This window comes from Elaeis guineensis, chromosome 13 (genome assembly GCF_000442705.2).
Source record: "Elaeis guineensis isolate ETL-2024a chromosome 13, EG11, whole genome shotgun sequence".
In the NCBI taxonomy this organism is placed as follows: Eukaryota; Viridiplantae; Streptophyta; class Magnoliopsida; order Arecales; family Arecaceae; genus Elaeis; species Elaeis guineensis.
In genome coordinates, this window is record NC_026005.2 from 26223522 (window position 1) to 26249133 (window position 25612).

The window sequence follows — 25612 nt, forward strand, 5'->3', positions numbered from 1 at the left end:
TGAAATAAAATAGACTTAATCTAAAATATTCATGACAAGATTTATTTAAACTCTTTTAAATTTTTTAGATCGCAACGTACTAGGACAACCTTTGCACTGTAAGGGATAAACCTTATAGCAGGACAACCTACAGTTCGTGCGATCATTATTTTATTTTTTAGATTTATTTTAATATAATTATGAATATGTTATAAAAGAACCTAGATGCTCTGATACCACTGTTGGAAAAGGTACAGGATTTCATGCATGAATTTTAAAACTTTTTTTAAAATATAACGCAGTGGAATATATAAATTAAATAATTTAATCTATAAATGTATGTAATCAAATTACTAAATTCTATAATTAGGACCTATAACATGTCATATTATATTTATAAATTAAAAAATAAAAGATTTGATATTGATCAAATCAATACCCTAGATCTAAAACAGTTTCAGATCTAAAACCTAGATCATATTTAGATAAAAGAAGAGATCAAAACTCTTACCTTCATGTGGGTTGAAAACTCCATGGTTGATTTTTTTTGTTGCCTTTGGAGCCGCAAATGCATCCGACTTCTATAGGTGATCCACACGAGGCTGTAACAAAATCAGAAGTTCATCGAACGAAGATCCGCTCGAAGTGCTAGCTTCTTATAGATCCTTCCGGATGGTTAATCTAAAAAATATTCTTCGAATCTCTTGGATATTTCAAGAGATAAAGAATATGAGGAGGAATAAGGGAGAAGTCAAACCTTTTGATCTTCTTAAAATCAAAATTAATATTTAATAGAAAAGGGTCCTAAGGGAAGACAGATCTTCTCTTTCAGTATATCAACAATTGATATCCTGAAAATATCTCTATGCTAGGACTTGAGAAGACCTTCTTCTCTTGATATTTTTCTATGAGAAAAATCAGATATCATAAGATATGAAAACTAGGTCCAAAGAGTTGGAGCATGGTGATCTTATTTAGGAAAAGACCTTCTTTTCTTCTTCTTCTTCCATCAGAACATGATCATATCATGTCCAAAATAAGATCACCATGCTCCAACTCTTTGGAGCATGAATTCACAATGCCATCCCTCTTTCTCTTTCAAATTTTTTATCATATTAAAATATATAAAAGAAAGAGATATTAATATGAAAGGAAAAAATAATAAGAGAAGATAATCTTCTCTCTTACCTTTCTCTCTACAAGACATCAACCTTTGATCTCTTGATCGAAGACTTTCCTCCAGGGATTTTGGTACCTCAAACCACCCATGTAATCTTTTTTTCTCTCTCATATTTTTATCATATAAAAACATAAAAATAAAGAGGAAAATATAAAAGAAAACCAATAAGAGAAGACAATCTTCTCTCTTACCTTTCTTCTCTACAAGAGATAATCTACAAGACATCAACTTTTGATCTCTTGTTAGAGGACTCTCCTCCATGGATTTTGGTGCCTAAAGCCTCCCAGGTCTTCCTCGTTCTCCTATGGTATTTCTCTCAAATTTTCACAAATTTTTGACTCCTCTATAATGGCATATGGGGCGGCCTGCTTTTATATGGCAGACTAGGTCATAAGACCTAGTCTAACAAGGAGTCCTTGGGGTGTCCAACTCTTGGACGCCCCCTATCTCATTTATTTCATGGATAGCATGAAAATAACCACAAAAGGGGAAACAAAAAGAAGGATAAACATGGGGGAAGTTGGTGCAAGAGAGGGAGGGAAGAGTCCTTGTGAAGAGGGACTCTTTCAAAAAGAGAAATAGGCTAAACAACTTTCCACATTGAACCAAATTAATTTTCATATTGAATCAGATCAAATCTGATTCAAATATCTAAAATAAGTGGTGTGAGATTACTTCTCTTAGATGTGAAAATCATAGAAAAATTATCTGGATTTAATTAGTGGGCATGGGCTTTGATTTTCTTAGGTGGCGCAAGAGAAGATGGAATCCTAGTCTAACTAGGATTCTTATTTAGGTTAGGTCAAATACTTTGAACCTAATTTAAATTAATTGTAACCTAATTAATGATGATCTTAATCTAACTAGGAGTCCAATTAAATTAAATTAAATTATATTTAATTTAAATCCTAACTTAATTAGGAATTTAGTGCATACAAGTCCTAGTCAAATAGGGACTTGTTCTCCCTTGCAACTAGCTTATCCAATAAGCCAATTAGACTTAATCCAATTGAATCCAAACTAATTTTAATTGAATCATATTCAATTAGACTTGATCTCAGCCCAATTGCTCAATCAGTTTGAGTCAATTAGCAATCTAATTGCCAATGATCCTCCTGCAACACTTGCATTAGGTCAAACATTAATCACATTGATTGTTTAACCTTAGAACGATTCTCAATCATCGATTAACCATTTGATTAGGTTACAACCTCTTATGTGTGTGACTCTATAGGTTTGAACCTAAGCTGGTAGCATAGAAATCAATTCCTATACCAATCGAAGTAACCATCTAGCAATGGTTCCTGACATCCAGATAGGTCGAATGTATGCAAAGCAATATTCTAAGAATCCTGACCCATGGTTACCGTATAATTTATCTTTTTGACTAATAATGCTTAAGATGACTTTGAGTATGCTGTCAACACTCATGTAAGTCATCTCTATTGTGTCTCAAAATTTTGCAAATCTCGTGACTCCTCACGAGGATTACCCAGACCTAGGTTTTGCTAAATTGAAACACAGTGAGACATTCTCTTTCTGAAGTTAATCAGGAGTGGTCAATCCTATCTTGACTCACACACTGACTTCATGAGTACTTAACTATATCCAAAAACTTTTCAAATCTATATTAAAAAATACAGACAGTCCGACATCAAAGTACAGTGGGTTGCTTGCAAGTCACTGTGGTGATCTCAGGTTGGAGGGACACTTATACCCATTGGTCTTAGCTAACTACTCTTGACAGTAGAGTGTTATATTGGCACGTTCAATGCAGATATACTCCTATATTTTACCTGGATGCCATACCAGTATCTCCACACCACTTGGTTATGAGAACAACCAACGCATATGGCATACAGTGACCTGCACTTGATAAGTTATCGTTATTGTTAATAACTTATCATTTGATCGTGAACAATTTAAGAACCATCCGATAAATTCTTCTTTATCGATTGATCGTGGTTCTAAGGACTTCATCATAATTTAGGAGTTCATTTAAGGAAGACAGAACTTTTATGATGAATCTGCTAAATAACTATTATTATTAGATAATTCATATACTAATTCTAATCATCTATCACTTAGATGATTGGCTTTAGGACACATTTTCCAATATATAGGATGCTTCACTCAAGTCTTTTATGGAAAACTTTTGTGATAGCCATATTTTGACCGATTGTAACATAGGGATGTTATTCTCAATAAGCAGTATATAATCCACATACAAGATCAAAAAGATAGCAGCGCTCCTACTAGTCTTCTTGTACACACAAGGTTCATCCATATATTTGATAAAGCCAAATGATTTGACTGTTTTATTAAAATGAATGTTCCAACTTCTCGATGCTTGCTTTAATCCATAAATAGATTTTTTTAGCTTGCATACTTAATTTGCTCTTCCACTAGAGATAAATCCCTTTGACTGAGTCATATAGACTTTCTCCTCAAGATTTTCATTGAGAAAGGTGATCTTGACATCCATCTGTTAGATTTCATAGTTATGGTATGCAGCAATAGCAAGCATGATCTGAATAGACTTGAGCATGGCTACAAGCAAAAAAATTTCTTTATAATCAACACCTTACTTTTGTCTGAAATTTTTTGCCACCAGTCTGGCTTTATAGATCTCTACCTGGCCATCTACTCTAATCTTCTTGTTGAAGACTCATTTGCAACCTATTGAAGTTACACCCTTAGGCGCATCAATCAAAGTCCAAACTTGGATGGTATACATGGAGTCCATTTCAGATTTCATGGTTTCAAGCTATTTGTTAAAGTCACTACTCATGATGGCATTCAAATAGATCGTTGGATCATCATTCTCAACGATGTGTGATATGTTGTCATTCTCAATGATAATCCATACCTGAGTGGTACATTATGCACTCTACTTGACTTTCAGAGAGGAGGTGTGTGCAGTGACTGTGTCTCAACAATGGACACTTCTGGTTGAGCGTCAGCTTGTGAATTCTCCACATGCTGATTCTGGATAGACTGTAGGTTTAGAACTTCTTCAAGTTTAATTGTCCTCCCACTGTCCCCTTCTTGGATGAACTCTTTCTCCCAAAAAATGGCATGCCTACCAACAAATATCTTTTGTTGAGTAAGATGATAGAAGTAGTACCCTATACTCTCCTTCGGATAACCTACAAACCTATATTTTTCTAATTTAGCACTAAGCTTATGTCCATCAATATTTTTCACATAAGTAGGGTAATCCTAAATCTTAAGATGTTTAAAACTGGATCTCTTTCCTTTTCATATCTCGTATAGAGTGCTAGTGATAGATTTTGATAGTACTTTATTTAAAACATATACCATGGTTTCAAGAGCAGATCTTTGAAAGGAGATCGAAAGATCTGTGAAGCACATCATGGACCACACCATATCTAATAAGGTGTGATTTCTTCTTTCTATAATACTATTTAATTATGGAGTGTAAGGAGGTGTCCACTAAGAGAGAATATCATTTTCTTTTAAATGATCGAGAAACTCACTAGTTAACTATTCTCCTCCTCGATCAGATCGAAGAGCTTTAATATTTTTGCCAGTTTGTCTCTCAACCATTCTTTGATACTCTTTAAACTTGTTATAGGCTTTAGATTTATATTTCATTAAATACACATATCCAAATCTTGACTTATCATCAGTAAATGTGATGAAGAAGGAGTATCCTCCTCTAACCTGAGTTGACATTGGACCACAAACATCAGCATGTACTAGATCAAAAATATCACTCATCCTTACTTCATGTCCAGTAAATGGAGTTTTGATCATCTTATCTATGAGACAAGATTCATAAATTTTATATGATTCAAAATTATAAGGATCAAAGAATTTATCTTTGTATAATTTGTTAATTCTTGACTCATTTATATAACCAAGTCAGCAGTACCAAAGGTATGTGATATTCACATCTTCTCTCTTTTTTTTCTTCATATTATCAATATGAAGTACGTTATCATTAAGTAATAAGAATAAAAGATCATTATCAATGAAAGTATTTCTATAAAATTTATTAGAAAGATAAATAGAACAACCATTGCTCTTAGCTTTTATTTCAAAATTTTATTCTAATAATAGAGGTACAGAAATAATATTTTTAATAATTTTAAGAATGTAATAATAGGTCTTCAGTTTCAAAATTTTGTCCAAAGGCAACTTCAACATTTTGATTCTTATGGCTTCGGCCTAGATGGACTCTCCACTAGTGCCGAATAGTATGAAGTCACCTTCATTCAGACTCCATATTTTCTGCAGATCCTACAATGATTTATAAAGGTATGAGCCACATGTAGTATCCAATACCCAAGAATTTGAAGTTGAAGTGCTTAATGATAAGTTTATTTGTATCATATATAAATATTTAGCAATGTTTGCTTTCTTGTGCTTCAAAGTTATAAGGTATTCCTTGCAATTCCTCTTCCAGTGCCCGTTCTTGCCGCAATGATAGTAAGTACAGAGACCTTCTTCACCTTTTTCTTTAAGATGCTAGCCTTAGGATTTATCTTTTTGTTAGAATCCTTCTTGCTTTTCTTCTTGGAGATCTTATCCATAAGAAGAACTGGAGCCTTTTCATCCTTGAAATGGCTCTCTACTATTTTAAGCATATTCAACAGTTCAGGTAGGCTAGTATTTAGTTTGTTTATATAGAAGTTAATGACAAACTATGAGAAAAAATTAGAGAATGACTACAGGATCAAATCCTAATTGAGCTCACCATCCATATTGAAATCCAATTGTCCCAGATGAGTGATCAAATCTATCATCTTAAGGATATGAGTTTGCATGGATGTGCCTTTACTCATCCTGGCACGGAACAACTACTTAGATATCTCATATCTAGTAGTTCAGTTTTATTCTCCATATAACTCCTTTAAATTAAGGACTATGGAAGGAACATCCATGGCTTCATGCTGCCTCTGAAGCTCATTGTTCATGAAGGCTGTTGGTGCAAAAATCCGCTTGCGCCGGAGAAGCTGGAGTCGCGGTCGTCGCCGGGACCTGCAAAAGAAGTCTAAATCGGAGGTGGGGTTGCTCCGACAAGACCCTCTGACGCTCAAGTCAGTTCTCTGTCTCAACAAGAATGGAGTGCTCGAACAAAAATTTTAGCAGAGTTTCTAGGTAAAAATGAGAGCTCAGAGAATAACGTATCTGGGGTCCCCTTTTTATAGGCAGAGGGAGCAACAGACTGATAGTGATATTTGTAACCGTCTGGCAGTGGGCTGCCCATGGTCAGGAGGAGTTTATCATGAAGAGTAATGGGGTGGAGTCGTGGCTGTCATCATGGCTCACCACGTGGAATCAGTTGCGGGGAGTGGAGCGGCGTCCGTTATCGCGACTCGCCAAGGAGTGGTGGAACCGCACAGGATCTGCCGCAGGGAGTGGAGCAGAATCGTGGCCGTTAGTATGGCCTACCAGGGAGTAATGGAGCTATGTAGGGTCCGCCGTAGGGAGTGGAGCAGAACCGTGGCCATTATTGTGGCCTGCCAGGGAGTAATGGAGCTACGTACGGTCCGCCGTAGGGAGTGGAGCGGTGCTGTCCGTTACTGTGGCCTGCCAGGGGGTCCAGACTTATCGGTCAAAGTTCGGTTGGAGTCGGTAGCTGGAGTCAGAAGTGAAGTCTGGCACCTGTAGGAGCTCGAACGAGGTCTTCCTACAGTCGAAATAGAAGATGGAGTCTGGCTCACGTAGGAGTCCGGACGAAGTCTGCCCGCAGTCGGAGTAGAAGATGGAGTCCGGCTCACGTAGGAGTTCGGACGAAGTCTGCCTGCAATCAGAGTAGAAGACGGAGTTCGACTCCCGTAGGAGTCCGAACGAAGTCTGCCTACAGTCGGAGTAGAAGATGGAGTCTGGCTCCCGTAGGAGTCCGGACGAAGTTTGCCTACAGTCGGAGTAGAAGATGGAGTCCGGCTCCCGTAGGAGTCCGGATGAAGTCTTCCTGCAGTCAGAGTAGAAGGCGAAGTCTGGCTCCCGTAGGAGTCCGGACGAAGTCTGCCTGTAGCTGGCGAGATCAGGCTCCCGTAGGAGTCCGGTCAAAGTCTACCTGCAATTAAAGTCAGAGGCAAAGTCTGGCTCTCGTAGGAGTCCGAATGAAGTTTACCTGTAAGCGAAGTCATGGGCGGAGCCCGGCTCCCGTAGGAGCCCGGGCGAAGCCTTCCCACAGTCAGGGTCGAGGATGGAGCCCGGCTCCCATGGGAGTCCGGGCGAAGCCTTCCAGCAATTGAGGTTGGGGATGAAGTTCGGCTCTCGTAGGAGCCTGACAAAGTTTACCTGCAAGTGAAGTTATGGGCGAAGCCCGGCTCCCGTAGGAGCCCGGGTGAAGCCTTCCCACAGTCGGGGTCGAGGACAGAGCCTGACTCCCATTGGAGTCCGGGCGAAGCCTTCCAGCAGTTGAGGTTGGGGACGAAGTTTGGCTCCCGTAGGTGTTCGGACGAAGTCTGCAAGCGAAGTCATGGGTGGAGTCCGGCTCCCATAGGAGCCATTACAGAGTCTGCAGGTGAAGTCGTGGGTGAGATCCGGCTCCCGTAGGAGTCCGGATGTCACGAAGAATCTGGTCCTGCAATTGGAGTCGGGGGCGAGGTCCGGCTCCCGTAGGAGTCCGGACGTCGCGAAGAATCCGGCCGATGCTGGCGGGGTCTTGCCCGTCGGCAAAACTTGGAAGCGTGGTGGGGGCTCGGCCGCCAGGGAGGTTTGAAGAGACGTTGCCAGAGGTCGAAAGTCAGTTGGATCCCCAGAGGGTCATTTCCGTCACGAACTTCGGCTGGGGGGTATTTTATACCCAACACCAGTTCCCCTACTTTCGAGTTTGAATTTCGAATGAAGGAAGTACAGAAAGATTATCACAGCCAAAGTTCTTCCCTCGACGTCCGTGCGCGATCGTCCTCAGATATTTTGGCATTTAATGCGCGCATGCTGGAGCCTTTTTTCGATTAGGGCGACCTGAAGAGTCTTTTCGAAACTCTCACCGGGACATGATCCCAAGCATCATGCCATGAAAGTCCGCGAACGGTCAACCCTAGGTCGCGGTGAGTGGGACACGCGGGACACATGGTGGGCACTGGTTGGCCTAGGGACACCTGCCACCATAACTGCGCCAGGCCCCGTTGCCTATTTAAGCCCCCACCTTTCCTCCAGGGGCTTCACGACATCCTTCTTTCGCCTGAGAGCTTAGCCACTCAGCCACTCCATCGGTGCACCTTCTGACTCCGAACGTCTTTCGCGTCGGTCTTTGCCATCTCCGCTGGCTTTTCGCCGCTTTCGGTCCCCCGAGTCTCTCCAAGGGGTTCCCCCGTTAGGGCCTCCGCCCCGAAGGCCAATCTTAAGATGATGTCACAGACTAAGAAGAGTGCAAGGAGGAGAACAGCAGTTTGTGAGTTCTCCGATTGTCAAACCGCTGCTGAGGGTTCCCGCCGCCTTAACTGGAGCTCAAGGGAGAATTCCTTCAACAACATGGGTTTAATAACAGGGACAATCGGTGAAGACGTTCCGCCTGAGAACTTCGGAATAGCTGAACGGAGCGACACCGATCAAGGGGGCAGAGCCTTCGTCACAAGCCGTGGTAGGGTCATTGATGCCGTCGGGGTCGAGGGACCAGAAGCGGTCGGCGTCGACGGTGGAGCAGCAGAACTTGTTGCGGGGATGGTGGAAGTAGCGCATGCCGACCTTACCAGAACACCTGGGATGGTGGTTGTCATGGAGCACATGGCGGTGGCGCATGTCTTCGGTGCCACCACTGCCTCCGGGGTAATTCCGATTCTTCTTAAAACAGGTCATCGTCATCGCTGCCGTCGCCCTTGCTGCCCCCTGGAATCTATCCCATCCTTCTCCCCCTAGGGTTGGGATTTCGGACGTGGAGCGGAATGAGGTGGGGGGCGAGAGCCGAGAGGCTTGTCACACATGCTGGAAAATGCTGCTGGAAAGGATAGAACCGGGAAGAGAAGTCTACAGCTCGAAGTAGCCTCCGGTGTATCCCTTTCGAGTCTTGTAATAATGTTTTCTTTTTCTGGCCCTCCGAATCTTGTAACGTACATCGAGAAATGAGAAAGAGATTTTGTTACTTCGTTTGCGCTTTGCGTCGAATTATTGTCTGCCGAACTTTCTTTCTTTACCATTGTTGTTGTTGTATTCCCTTCTCTTTACTTCTCTTCTTCTTTCTCTCTCTTTTTTTTTTTTTTTGACGTCGTCCATAGGTTACCGGTAGTGGTCACGTCGGCTCCCCTTTCAGTTATCCTTCTTCTTCAACTAATGGCTCTGTAATGCATATTGGATGAATAATATGAGAAGAGAAATTTCTACTACCTCTTATACTCACGTGTTGAATTGTCGCTTGCTGAGCTTCTTTTCGGCCTTCGCGTCATTCGGAGGTACCCAATTGCCATCGTATCGACCCATCCTTTTCGTCTATGGCCACAGATTTGTCCGGGGCCGCTCGGGTTTGGTGCCCCCCATCAGGGCTCGGGTTCGGAGGTCTGATCTTTCATCACCCCGAGGAAGTCTCATCTCGGGCTCATGCTGAGAGCTTCCTTGAGAGCTGGGGTCTTTTATAAGAACCCCAATTCTTACTGAGATGGGGTTCTCTGCATCTTCGATGCTGTTTGTTTTCCATTCATCACTGACGTGGTTCATCGCCTTCCTTTTTAGCCCCTCCTCCCTTTTTCTTTTTCGTTTGGAATTTTTCCTCCGCTCTTGGTGGGGCTACGGGAGTCCGACTCCCGTAAGCGAAGTCGGGGCGAAGTCTGGCTCCCGTAGGAGTCCGGACGGAGTTTACCTGCAATTGAAGTCAGAGGCAAAATTTGGCTCCCAGACGGAACTTACCAGCGGTCGAAGTTGGGGATGAGGTTTCGGCTCCCGTAAGAGTCTGGAAGGAGTTTTCTTTTGATCGAAGCTGAGGGCGAAGTCCGGCTCCCGCAGGAGTCCGGGCGAAGTTTGTCCGCAGTTGAAGTTGGAGGCAGAGTCCGGACGGAGTTTACTGACGGTCGAAGCTGGGGATGAAGTCCGGCTCCCGTAGGAGTCCGGATGGAGTCTTATTGCGAAGGGGCTGCTGGGGAAGGTCCTCCCTTTTTCTCTTCTGGTCTTGAACGACCAGACTTTAATTGATGCCGGGATGAGGTTCTTTCCCTATTTCTATCGTAATGGGTTTCAGCTCTGGTTAGGATGAGGTCCTCCTCTTGTCTCTAACGCGGCCGTAGGCGTACATATGGGCGTTGCTGGGCCCTTCCTCTCTTTCGGTCTAAAGAGAATCGGACCTTCGACTTTGCTCGAGTTAGGGCGAGGTTCTCCTCCTGTCTCTAACAGGGCTGTGGGGGCGCATATGAGCGTTGTAGGGCCTCTCCCCCCATCTGATCTAAAGAGAATCGGACCTTCGATTTTGCTCAAGTTAGGACAAAGTTCTCCTCCTGTCCCTAACAGGGCTGTGGGGGTGGATATGGGCGTTGCAGGGCCTCTCCCTCCATCCGGTCTAGAGAACCGTGCCTTCGACTTTGCTCAAGTTAGGGTGAGGTTCTCCTCCTGTCCCTAACAGGACTGTGGAGGCACATATGGGCGTTGTAGGGCCTCTCCCCCCATCCAGTCTAAGGAGAACCGGGCCTTCGACTTTGCTCAAGTTAGGACGAGGTTCTCCTCCTGTCCCTAACAGGGCTGTGGGGGTGCATATGGACGTTGCAGGGCCTCTCCCCCATCCGATCTAAAGAGAATCGGGCCTTCGACTTTGGTCAAGTTAGGGCAAGGTTCTCCTCCTGTCCCTAACAGGGCTGTGGGGGCGCATATGGGCATTGCAGGGCCTCTCCCCCATCCGGTCTAGAGAATCGGGCCTTCGACTTTGTCGAGACGAAGTTCCCCTCTTGCTTCTGATACAGTTTGTTTGGACTGCCCTGTCGATGTAAGATAGTGCCAAGGGGGGAGACATGTAGATATACAACTTTTAATTAAAATAAAGTTATTGGTAGTACATCCGTAAGTTTTTCGAGCTCCATGGTCGCGGGAGGTCAGCTCCTTCGAGCTCCTTAAGATAATAAGTTTCGGGCCAGACTACTTCTTTGACCTCATACGGGCCTTCCTAGTTTGGGGCGAGCTTCCCTCGATCCTGAGGTTGCGAGACAGCGGCTCGTCGAAGCACTAGATCTCCTGCTGTAATAGCGAGCGACTTTCTGTCTGTAGGCTGCCATTCGAACCTGAGCTACCTCCCGCCTTTCTTCCAGTAGGTAGAGGTTGGCTTTAAGACCTTGCAAATTTTGATGTTCGTCGAATGCCACGACTCGTGTCGATGGGAGTTTAAGCTCAATTGGGATGACGGCCTCCGTTTCGAAGGCTAAAGCAAAGGGGGTCTCCCCTGTGGGTAGTCTTTGGGTAGTTCGATACGCCCACAACACATGATAAAGTTCGTTTGTCCAAGTTTCCTTCGCCTTTTCGAGCCTTGTCTTAATCCCCTATAGAAGGGTTCTGTTAGTCACCTCAGCTTCGCCGTTCGCCTGAGGATGGGCTACTGATGTGAAGTTGTGGGAGATGTTTAGATCTTCATAGAATTCGACGAATCTTGCTCCCGCGAATTGCCGTCCATTATCAGTGATTAGGGTCCTGGGCAGACCGAACCTGCATACATCGACTTCCAGATGAAATCTTGCACTTTTGCTTCTGTGATTTTTGCTAGTGGTTCGGCTTCAATCCATTTGGTGAAGTAGTCGATTGCTACAAGGAGGAACTTCTTCTGCCCCGACGCCATGGGAAAGGGGCCAAGAATATCCATCCCCCATTACGCAAAAGGCCATGGGGTACTCAAGGGTGTACGCTCGATGGTGGGCTGTCTCTGGATATTGGCATATCTCTGGCATCGATCACACTTTCTGACATATTCAATCAAATCATGATGCATTGTCAGCCAGTAATATCCTTGGCGGAGCAACTTGTAGGATAAAGATCTAGCCCCCAAATGGTTTCTGCAGATTCCTTCATGCACCTCCCATAAGGCGTAGTCAGCTTCCGAAGGTCGGAGATATTTCAAAAAGGGCAAAGAGTATGATCTCTTGTACAACTTGCCCTCATAAAGGATGTATCGGGAGGCTTGATTTCTGAGCTTTCGAGCCTCTTTTGCATCCTGGGGGAGAACCCCATCTCTGAGATAGGTTATCAGTGGGTCAATCTAGCTGGGCTCATGGTCAATTTTCATCACGGACCACGATTCTTTTGTACTCGGGTACTTTAGAACTTCAAAAAGAATGCCTTTGGGCAATTCGGTCGGAGCCAACATTGCCAGCTTGGAGAGAAGGTCAGCCCTGGTATTTTCCAACCTCGGAATCTGTCTGATGTTGAAGCTGCCGAAGGCGGGGACGAGCTCCTTTACCTTTTCAAGGTATTTAGCCATGCTGCCCTCCCACGCTTCGTAATTTCTGTTGACTTGTCCCACTACTAGTTGAGAGTCGCTGTGGACCCGGAGCTGATCTATTTCCAGCTCTTTGGCGATCCTCAGTCCTGCGATCAGAGCTTCATATTCTGCTCCGTTGTTCATTCCGGAGAACTCAAAGCACAGAGCATACTCCGCGATGATTCCCTCTGGACTGATCAAGATCAGGCCCGCACCTGTGCCTGACATGTTGGAAGACCCGTCCACGTAGAGGGCCCAAAAGCAATTAGAGGGATCTGCTTCTTCTTTGGGGGAGTTCGATCGGGGCTTCAGGTCGTCAATTTTGCCTTGTTCAGGTTCGGCCTCCTCTGGGATAGTACACTCCACTATGAAATCTATCAATATTTGAGCCTTCACTGCTGGCCTGGGTCGATAGTTGATGTCGAATTCTGTGAGCTCGATCGCCCATTTTGCCATCCTCTCGAAGGCGTCCGCCCGATGCAAAATCACCTTGATCGGTTGGTCGGTGAGCAATATTACGGTGTGCCCTTGAAAGTAGGGTCGGAGCCTCCATGCTGCAATCAACAAGGCGTAAGTCAGTTTTTCTAATTTGGTATACCTGGTCTCGGCATCTCTCAACGTGCGACTGACGTAGTAGATCGACCGTTGGACTTTCCCTTCTTCTTTGACAAGGACAGCCGCGAGAGCCATGGGAGAGACCGCCAGGTATAAAAACAGTTCCTCCCCAGGCTCCGGCTTTGCCAACAGTGGGGGTGAGCCGAGGTAGCTCCTTAGTTCTTCGAACGTCTGTTGGCACTCAGGGGTCCAACAGAAGTTCTTCGACTGCTTGAGGGTTTGAAAGAAGGGTAAGCACCGTTCGGCCGACCTTGCGACGAAGTGATTCAGGGCCGCTACCCTCCCTGTAAGGCGTTGAACCTCTTTTATTGACTTTGGGGCGGCCATCTCCTGGATGGCACGAATTTTTTTTGGATTGGCTTCAATCCCGTGCCCCGACACCATGAAGCCCAGGAACTTTCCCGAGGTTACTCCGAAAGCGCATTTAGTCGGGTTCAGCTTCATTTTATATTTTCGGAGAGCGTCGAAGGTCTCCTTGAGGTCGGCGACATGGTCCACGAAGGATTTGCTTTTTACGAGCATGTCGTCCACGTAGATCTCCATATTGCGGCCGATCTGCTCCTTAAAGATTTTGTTCACCAACCGCTGGTAGGTTGCGCCTACATTTTTGAGGCCGAAAGGCATGACCCTGTAATAGTAAAGGCCACGGTTAGTAATGAAAGGGGTCTTTTCTTCATCTTTCGGTGCCATTCTGATTTGATTATAGCTGGAGAATACATCCATGAAGGTGAGGAGCTCATGGCCCGAGGTCGCATCCACCAGTTGATCGATTCTAGGAAGGGGGTAGCTGTCCTTTGGGCAGGCCTTATTCAGCTTTTTGAAGTCTATGCACATCCTCCACTTGCCGTTTGCTTTTTTGACTAGGACAACGTTGGAAATTCAATCAGGATAATTGACTTTCCTAATGAATCCGGCTTTAAGGAGCTTGTCTACTTCCTCGGCTATCGCCTTCTGCCTCTCTGGTGCATGACCTTGAATTTTTTCTTTCGTCGGTCGATGCTTTGGATCGACGGCCAAGCGGTGCTCCATGACTTCCGTGTCAATCTCTGGCATGTCTGCTGGAACCCAAGCGAAAATATCCGCATTCTTTCGTAGAAAATCGATGAGACGCATCCGCACCTCCTCCCCCAGGTTGGAGCCGATCATCGCCACATGCTCCGCATTCCCGTCGTTCAAAGGGATCGGTACCAGATCTTCAATTGGAACACCCCTCTCTTCAGTGAGGTCATCACGAGCATCCAGTCCATCGACTGGACAGGGGTCAGATTGGTCGCTTCTTTGCAAGGCTATGTTGTAGCAGTGTCTGGCCAGGGCTTGGTCTCCTCGGACCTCTTCGATCCCCTGGTTGGTGGGGAATTTCAACTTCAAATGGTAGGTTGATATGATGGCTCGGAGAGCATTGAGGCCAGGTCGGCCGAGGATTGCGTTGTAGGCTGACGGTGCCTTCACCACCAGGAAATTCACCAGGAAATCGATCTGCGACCACAGTCAAAGTTATTATTCCCTCCATCGGAACAGTGTCGCTGGTAAACCCTACCAGAGGGGAGCTAATCGGCCTCAAATGGCCGTCAAGGATGGACATTCTTGAAAAGGCATCGTAGAACAAAATGTCGGCCGAACTTCCATTGTCGATGAGAATGCGACGGATGTCGTAATTTGCTATATTCAAGGAAACTACAACCGCATCATTATGAGGAAATTGAACTCCCTGAGCGTCTTCTTCAGTAAAGGTTATGGGCTCCTCAATCTTTTGTCGCTTGGGGGGTACGGCCAGTACGTTGGTTGCTTCCTGCCGGGATCCTCCCGAGATGGTGTTGGCGAAATCCGTCGGAGGTCGATTGTCCAACCACTCCATGCCGGCAACCATTGTCGGAGGATGTGGGGCCCGAGAAATCAAGGGTGAGGTCGGAGCCTGAGATCTGGCCGCGGAGGCCGTGGGTCGCCGTGTGGATGCTTCACGAGAAGTCATCGAGCGAGGATCCAGTGGGGGGAAGGAGGAGCGGATGTCGGAGAAGATGACCAGAGGTGGTTCCGTTGAGCGCTCCTTTAAGAACAAGGGTACTGTGAAGGTTCAGCCCTTCCTCTAGCGCCAATCCTGTTAGCGCAAAAATCCGCTCGCGTCGGAGAAGCTGGAGTCGTGGTCGCCGTCGGGACCTGCAAAAGAAGTCTAAACCGGAGGTGGGGTTGCTCCGGCAAGACCCTCCGATGCTCAAGTCAGTTCTCTGCCTCAACAAGAATGGAGTGCTCGAACAAAAATTTTAGCAGAGTTTTTAGGTAAAAATGAGAGCTCAGAGAATAACATATCTGGGGTCCCCTTTTTATAGGCGGAGGGAGCAACAGACTGATAGTAATGTTTGTAACTGTCTGGCAGTGGGCTGCCCATGGTCAGGAAGAGTTTATCATGAAGAGTAATGGGGTGGAGTTGTGGCTGTCATCATGGCTCGCCACGTGGAATCAGTTGTGGGGAGTGGAGCGACGTCTGTTGTCGCGACTCGCCAGGGAGTGGTGGAACCGCACAGGATCCGCCGCAGGGAGTGGAGCAGAATCGTGGCTGTTAGTACGGCCTGCCAGGGAGTAATGGAGCTGCGTAGGGTCTGCCGCAGGGAGTGGAGCAGAATCGTGGCCATTATTGTGGCTTGTTAGGGAGTAATAGAGCTGCGTAGGGTCCGTCGCAGGGAGTGGAGCAGTGCTGTTCGTTACTGTGGCCTGCCAGGGGGTCCAGACTTGTCGGTCGAAGTTCGATTGGAGTCGGTAGCTAGAGTCGGAAGTGAAGTTCGGCACCTGTAGGAGCTCGGACGAGGTCTTCCTGCAGTCGAAATAGAAGATGGAGTCCGGCTCGTGTAGGAGTCTGGACGAAGTCTGCCCGCAGTCAGAGTAGAAGATGGAGTCCGGCTCCCGTAGGAGTCCGGATGAAGTCTGCCCGCAGTCGGAGTAGAAGACGGAGTCCAGCTTCCATGGGAGTCCGGACGAAGTCTGCCTGCAATCAGAGTAGAAGATGGAGTCCGGCTTCCGTGGGAGTTCGGACGAAGTCTGCCTGCAGTCGGAGTAGAAGACGGAGTCCGACTCTCGTAGGAGTCCGGATGAAGTCTTCCTGCAGTCGGAGTAGAAGACGGAGTCTGGCTCCCATAGGAGTCCGGACGAAGTCTTCCTGCAGTCGGAGTAGAAGGCGGAGTCCGGCTCCCGTAGGAGTCCGGATGAAGTCTGCCTATAGCTGGCGAGATTAGGTTCCCGTAGGAGTCCGGTCAAAGTCTACCTGCAATTAAAGTCAGAGGCGAAGTCCGGCTCTCGTAGGAGTCCGGACGAAGTTTACCTGCAAGCGAAGTCGTGGGCGGAGCCCGGCTCCCGTAGGAGCCCGGGCGAAGCCTTCCCACAGTCGGGGTCGAGGATGGAGCCCGGCTCCCATGGGAGTCCGGGCGAAGCCTTCCAGCGGTTGAGGTTGGGGATGAAGTTCGGCTCCCGTAAGAGTCCGGACGAAGTTTACCTGTAAGCGAAGTCGTGGGCGGAGCCCAGCTCCCGTAGGAGCCCTGGCGAAGCCTTCCCGCAGTCAGGGTCGAGGACGGAGCCTGGCTCCCATGGGAGTCTGGGGGAAGCCTTCCAGCAGTTGAGGTTGGGGACGAAGTTCGGCTCCTGTAGGAGTCTGGATGAAGTCTGCAAGCGAAGTCGTGGGTGGAGTCCGGCTCCCGTAGGAGCCATTGCAGAGTCTGCAGGTGAAGTCATGGGCGAGATCCGGCTCCCGTAGGAGTCCAGATGTCGCGAAGAATCTGGTCCTGCAATTGGAGTCGGGGGCGAGGTCCGGCTCCCGTAGGAGTCCGGACATCGCGAAGAATCCGGTCGATGCTAGCGGGGTCTTGCCCGTCGGCAAAACTTGGAAGTGTGGCGGGGGCTCGGCCGCCAGGGAGGTTTGAAGAGACGTTGCCAGATGTCGAAAGTCAGTTGGATCCCCAGAGGGTCATTTCCGTCACGAACTTCGACTGGGGGGTATTTTATACCCAACAAAGGCAAGCATGATACATTTGACAGTTACACTATCATCCTGCCATATTTTATATGTGGCCCTTTTCTCTTCGAATGCATTTTCTCCAATCGTATCGGATGCAGGGGTATCTAGTATATAGAAAACTTTCTCCTGTGTACAATTATTATTAAGTTTCTCAATTAGTCCACATAATTTGATCCGATCAATTTGTTTGCATTTAGTATGCCATGTAATGATAGTGAGGATGCCATTATGCAGTTAATCTATAATAACAAGAACACTGTATAAGCGAACAACTCATTATGACAGGAACAACTAGATTAGGTCTTTTATCTAACTATCACTTCTACTATTTTATCGATCATAGCCCTCTAATAAGATAAACGAAAAACTTCTTATCAATTTCCTAAGTGGGATTGAGATCCCTATTCCTCACAAATACCTTGTGGATAGCACAATCAGTATTCATGAGTTCAAGAGTAGGTAACTCTTTACCAATTATACTTCATACAATTTTCAATATTTTTTTTGCCTTTAGATCACTCATAGTCTTGTGGATAGCACATAGTGTTCTAGTTAAGTTTACCTTTCATTCCTATATGGCCATACTCAAACAATGCTGCCCTTGTGGATAGCACAACAAGGTAACACTCTTTAAATATGCCATAAGTATCAGTATGCACTTAGTTAACATCATATCAATTTTTATAGTAAGTCTTGTGGATAGTACAATAAGCTCACTAAGATCTTGACATACTCTATTGACTAAGCATGAAGGAAGGCCTTTGTAGTGTCTACATCACTAATCAATTTAAGTTCGAAACTCAATTAGACCAAATTGACCAGATAAGTAGGTAGAAGGCTCTCCATAGCTTTTCTTAGACACCAATATAGTTGGCCAGACCAGCATAAGGATTTAATTAGAGAACCATCTTTAATACTTACCTAGACACCAATTGATCAAATAAATTTGATATTTGATTTGTAAATGAATCTCGACACTATAACTTAATTTAATTTTTTATAGAGGGTCTTAGATTGGTCTCAACACATCCTAACATCTACATAATATGTAACATACATATAATAATTCATGCTATACAATATGCTTTTTAAGTTATAATATCATTCATATTATCAAGCCAAAAATAATTGCTAAAATCACAAAGGGTGTACAAATAATTTTGACTTAACATATAACAAGTTCACTCAACTTACTAAACCTTAATCGAATTAGGCATGTATATACAATACACCTTTAATCAAAATGATTTAAGCATCAAACAATCATGAATAATAAAATTTCAGATTATAATAAATTCTAAATTTAATAAATAAAATTTAAATTCATGCTTCAAACAAGGTGAAAAATAATTTTTGATTTTAAGATTGATGCTAGAAATCGATACACCATATTGGCATTATATGAATCAGATCAAATCTATACTATAATTTTGGCACTTATTTGATCGAATCTAATAAGGGTGGCTTTGATACTACTGTAGAATTTCAATCATACAGTAAAATATAAATTTTAAAAAAATTTTAACATACATATCAAAAGCTTTAACAATTAAAACTATCCAACCAGAACTCAAACCCTAGAATCACCTTGTAGATATCGAACAAACCAAAATCAAGCATGCAAAGAGTTTGAAACTTATACTTTCTAAAATAAGCAATATGGTAAAATGATGATCTTCATAAGACTCCAAAGTAGAAGTCCTCCTATGGTGATTCGCACGGAAGATGATCAAGGTCCTTCCTAACTGGTGTAGCGTCGCAGTCTTTTTTTCACAAGTGTGCTGCTGGCTTTCTTATCGAAGAACAATCGCACCAACACCTGTTTGCCTTCGATTCTTCCACTAGGACCATGCCAAGATAGTTCTCTCCAAAAATTTTATAAGCTAGGATTTAAATTTGTACTCCAACACATAGAAGAATCAAATCCTAGGACAAGCACACCACACTTGCCTTTTTTTTTCCTCACCTCTCTTCTTGCTATTTTTTTTTCACTCAATTTCCTTATCTTTTTGCTTTGATTTTTTTGTTGAATTTTTTCTCTCTTATCACATGCCTAATAACTAATTTTTTTAGGATTTTAACCCATGTGGAACATTCCATATAAATATGGGATGAAAGAATGGCAGGGAGTCCCAAGGGGTGCCAACTCTTGTTGCTCCACTTTCCTACATGGAGAATTAAATCTCTAATGAATTAATTGATGCAAAAGAGCCTTCATACAGAAGGACTCCTCCTCTTCTACACCCCATTAATTATTTGGATCAACTTAGCTTGTGACAATTAAGGAATGAGTGGATAAATAGGAGGTGGTTAGGTGCCTTAATGTAGAAGGACTCTTCCTTCTCTTAGGTGCCAATAAATATGGGGCGGCAATAAATAAATGGAATAGATGTGGTGGCATCGAGGACTCCTTTTTCATCTGAAATACTTCCAATATAAGGAAATAAATCAAATAAATTGGACCTAATCTAATTAGATCAAAGGCAATAGGTTAAGACTAGCTCAAATTCATTTGAACTAACCTAATTGGGAATTTGAGTTAATATAATATACTAGCATATCAAATTAACCCCTAGAATTTATATTAAATTTTAATTAAATTAGATCAAAATCAAATTTCAAAGTATGTGACCCATTGGATTCCAAATCTAACTAGCAGTAGACTCAAGCTCTTGACCTAACCCTAATCCGATTAGACTAGGTCAGTCCAATTGCACTAATTAACTAGGACTCCTTCTAATTAATTTTTAAGTTAAATTCTTTTAATTCTTATGAGTTCACAAGTCCAGATTAATGTCTAGCAACATATCATGACTATCCGAAAGAGATAGAATTTGATGAAAATACTGTAATTCAATCCTTCAGTCATACATCATCCTAGATGAGCAATGGGCATAGAATCATATTAAGCCTAATTGTTTATCTAAATATATCTCGATTAGAAGGTAATGATTCAGTTGATGATACATTAGAAATCTTTTTCTAATTATCATTCTACTTTGGTCAAAAATTTTCAGAATCATCAACCTATGAGATCACATAGGATGTTCGCTCCTCTTATTAGGAGTGATCGATCCCTTATTCACCGCTTACAACCTTCATGCATACTTCACCATATCTAGAATACCCCACATAAGAATCAGAGAACTAAGTTAGAAAGTAAACCAAAATATAGATTCATGTACACAAAGTACCATGGTGATCTCAAGTCAAAGGATCACTTGCACAACTCCCACTAAATAACAACCAGCTAACATGTAAATAAGACTTCATTAGATATTATCTCGTAGGTCACTTCAGTGAACTCATTCTCTAATGAGCATCCACATCTTTGTATTAGTATCATCACATAAGTGGTTGTGAGATCAACCATCCTCACCATTGAGCATACATAGGATGTGCCAGTCTTATGGTATCTTTGATCTCTGACTCAATGGATCAATGATTGAAAATATTTTAGATCAGAGCTATCAAAAATTTAGGTCTCACTGACGTGATCTCATCATGGCCCTAAAACCATTGTCCAGATCTATGAGGTTCATTATAATCTTAAAACAATAATAAGATGCCGCATATAATGAATCGAAATACCTATTTTATTAATTAATAATATCAAGCATATGAGTTTGGAAAATAAAATACAGAAAAATATCCCATCGCATCCTATATACGATTGACTTGTAGGGTATAATTCTTTCAGAATTATGCGGTAACTATATGCATAGATTTTTGAATATTGTCTTGTATATATTCGACCTATCTGAACATCAAAAATTATTGCTAGATGATAACTTTGATTAGTATAAAAAATGATTCCTGTACTGCTGGCTTAGTGTTCGAACTTATGAAGTTACGCATAAAGTTAGACAACATAGAAAAGAATTGACCTAAGTCTATAGTTCAATTTGAAAGTACGTGACTTGACTGAATGAATAGATTAGCTTGATTAAGAATCAAGTTAAGGGTCATACGAGATTAAATAAGTTGACTATATCTAGCTAGTACTAAACATAAAGTTTAGATTTAATTTTGGGTATAATGATGATTTGATCAATGATCCAAAAATTTATGAGAGAGTCAATTTATGTCCTAATTTATTTCAGATTAGATCTGATTTAATTAAAGATTACTTGGATTAAAAATTTAAGTTAGACTTGGATCAGAATCCTAATTAGATTAGGATTGACAGACTCTTCGAATCTGATTCGAATCGGATCTAAAATGAGTCAAATCTGAGCCCATTTGGTTAAGAACCAAAGAGTCCCTAAAATCAGGGACTCTCTCTCGTATTAGCCAACCATAGAAAGGAGGATGTGCTATTTTTTTGTCACCCCAATCTGGTGTGTGCACGTGAAGGTAATGGGCATGCGCTAGTTAGTATCCTTTCTCTCTTAGGACTCCTTATTTGGTAAGAATAATTTAGATCTGATTTAAGTTATGTGTCCTAATAAAATTGGATCTTTGATTAAGATGTGGATGCCTCATCTATTTAAAGGAAGAAACCAACTAATCGATGAGAAGAGATTAGTTTTGTGAGATAAAATAAATCAGAACATCACCATGTAAGAGTGGAGAGGGCAGACATTAGTTTATTTTGTGCATGGAGCTTCCCTGGCACTCTTCTTTCTAGCCTAGATTACTCCCTTCTTAGCATCCTTTGAGTGGAGATCTGATCTCCTTCCTTCTCTTGATTCCATCCTAAAGAATTGATGTGATGAGATCATCTCTCTTCCCTACAGAGCAGGATGTGTGCGTGAAGCAGAGGGCCTGTGCTTTCAGGCCTCACGAGGCATCGGATTCAAGCAATCTTTGGAGATTTGATTCCTATTCCATTGTGATCAAGGTAATCCATAATTTTTATGCAAGTTTTTGTATAGAAAAATTTTCAAAACACACCCTAGCGATCCGATCAGATCAAAAAATTTTTCTTCAAATGGTATCAAAGTAGGATTGATACATGCTATGCATAGTTAATTTTTTTGATACTTTTATATGAGGTATATGATCAGATTTTTATGTAGGACATTATATCTGATTTAGACCTATTAATTTAAAATTATTTGATTGGATTTTGATCAGATTTCTAGAATAAAATTAATAGTTGATTGAAGTTAGTTATAAATCTGTTATAATAAAATTTTTTTGATGTAGATTTTTTATTAAAATAACAATCAAATTAAAATCTATTTTATCAAAATTTTTATGGTATTATTTTGAATTAGAATTTAGACTTAACTAAGATCTAAATTGAATCTATTTTGATAGATTTTTAGACCTAATTTTAAGCAAAATTCTGCACAACATAAAATCAGGTTTAACCAGAAATTTTATTTCTATGCATTCATGTGTGTATTTGAATTATTTTTCTATGAGATTTTATATCTAATTTAAGTGTTTTATATACTATATAAAAATAGGTTCAGATCTAAAAGTTATATAAAATTTATCTAAAATTAATTTGATGCATTGATCTAATTATATTAGATACATAACATGCATGATATGATCATATTCAGTGCACGACTGAATTTTTGATTATTATATATATAGATATAATTAATTCTTAAAATTAGATTTTAGATTTTAGTAGCCTAGTACTCAAATTAAGATGATCACCAGATCATCCGATCATAAGAGGAAGCAGTGATTGAGTTCCTCTCTTATCCATTTGACGGGTTCTCTTATGATGTATAGGGATGCTATTATGATCAAGTCTCATGAAGAAAAATAATGAAAAAAAAAATTAAAATTATTTGGATCATAAATATATTTAGATTAGATCTAAAGTGATTTACAATTTATGATAATTTTAATGAAATTAATTCAGATATGAAAATTATTTTAAGATCTGAATTGTAGGTTACATAAGATGTAGTCAGTAGAAATTTAAATTGTGTTATGATGCATATGATGTACATAAGTAATTTAGATCAAATTTATATATGTTTAATTGTTAAACATAGATCTAAAATTAAATTTTAAGATCTGAAAATTGTATGACATATGATATATGTCTCACTTGAAACTCTAGTAGAATAGTTCTACAAACTAAAATACATGATTCACACACTTAATTTGGAATTAAGTGATTTAGATTTAAGAATTGAAGATGTTAAGATACCTTATAAATCGATGGGCAATGGGTTAGCATGAATCAGATCTTCTAACTATGTTAGACCTAAGGATAGAAATAAATATGAACCAATTAGAAAAATTGATTAAATCTAATCAAGAGTTGAGTTAGATTAGGTCAAAATTTCTCTAAGATCAAACTCAATAGTTGTAATTTGTAAGTCCATATTTTTGGCCATACCAAATGGACCTGATTGTGGCTCAATGGTTTAGCTCGAGTCCTTTGATGGATCAAATCGAAACTAATCGACCAATTGGTGTCTAAGATAAGTTTTGCAATATTGCTTGGCAATATGATCGATGGTTTTTAACTGACAGTCCACTTACCTAGCCATTTTGATGGTGTCGAAGGCAAGCTGAGACAGACCCTCCCACCGATCTCACTTATCAGACCAATACGATAGATTATATTTTGATTAGATCACTAATTGATTTGAGTTGACCTATATCTTAAGATAAATCCATGTGATCGATTTAGATGTTTTCGATTAGGCTTGTTTATAGTCATCTTCATAATTTGATGAAGTCAGTGAGAAGATTTATGACTTATCAATTAACTCTTCTTTTATTCTCAAATTATTAAATTAGTCTGACTAAGTTAGGTGCCTAAAATCAGCTTGTCTATAGTCCTCTTCATAACTTGATGAGTTAGTGGGAGGATTTAAGACTCATCTGTTAATTGCCTGTCAAATCATTAAAATCAAATCTTTTAAAGTATTAGATCCTTAAAATGACAATGTTATAGAGATAATGTTGGAATTTTCATGTCTGTTGAAATTTCCATGTCGGGGCATGCATGTATGTTTCAAAAAAAATTTTCTAAACAATGCAATAGATAAAAGATTAAAATATTTTTTAATCTACATCATGCATGCATAAAATATAGAACACTAGGATCTACTTTATATGCTGAAATTGAACACATCCTGAATTTTATGCTGAAATTGAATATGTAATCGAATCATATATCTATTTCACAAATTCTTTCTTCAAATTTAGATTTAGAAGGGAGCAGATTCTCTCTTAGCCATGTAAGTGTCTGACCTCTATGGGTATCTACTCAGGATCAGTTTGGAACAGTCCTCTTTGGTATTGATTTTTTTTCTCTAAAAAAAATTAGCCTATGAATCTGAACGAAGCCTGAATCGTGATCAATTCTTTGATCCTTTCTTTGATCTTCTTCTTCTCTTCTTTCCTTGCTTTTCTTCCTTTGATTATGAGGTAACCAAAGACTGAAAACCAGTAAGCAAAGGGATGCCCAAGTTCCTCTTAGGCATGGATGATTGAAGATGCCCAACCTCCTTGGGCGTTGGATTTTCAAGGGAGAAGAGAGCGGGGGTGTGAAGAGTTTCTAAGGGAGGTGTGGGGTGCTGAAATTCAATGCTAAGGAGTCTTAAGGAAGGCTCTTTTAAATAGGCATAAGGTTTGAATCCTATTCAAAATCAAACAACCACTAAATATAAATCCTACTTGCATTAGGAATCCTTATTCCTGTAGTTATTTGACTCCCTTCAGGAGATCCTTTAGGTGCCAACTATTGGAGCCCTTGCACCCATAAATACACATACCACATGGGGCCTAAGAGATGCCACATGGGGCCTAGAAGACACCCCATACTGGTCCCACATGCCCTCTAATGGGTGTGCATGCCCAACTTGATAAAATCAAGTGGTGCCCAATCAAAACTATCAAGAAAATTGATTAAGGGCTTGAACCCTTAATTTATTTGATCCAAAATCTTAGAAACCCAACAATTGGAGCCCTATGAATCTAATTCATTTAGATTATTAATAGATAATTAAATTTAAATTAATCTTATCAAATAAGAAAATCAAATGCAAAAAAAAATTGGGTTCAACCATGTGCTAGCAAGGTTACTCTGAACCCAATAAAATTTTTCTAAACTCAATTGAGACTTCATAAGTTCAATTGCTTATTACAGATCTAATCCCTTTGTTGTATGATTTTACAGATTTAATTCTATCTGATAGTGAGATATATAATGATCTTTATCATAGTATCATTGAAACTCTTTTCAATGGGTTAGAATAATTTCACTCTAACTCATCAAAGATTGTCGATCCTGAACAATCCTATTGAGCTCTCACAATCTACCAGTGACACCTAGCAGTATGTTGTGGCAACCTAGTATAACTGAAAAAAACCTCAAGATATAGTTTACATGTGATTCAATCTCCTTATCATGAGTTTCGATTAGATGGCAGATCATGGATAAGTCGTCAAACCTCATCATTAGTCATATGATTGATTCGATCAGCTCAAGTCCAATTATGATTCTTATGAAAACTTTTTTTCATCAATCACACTACTATGGTCACAAACT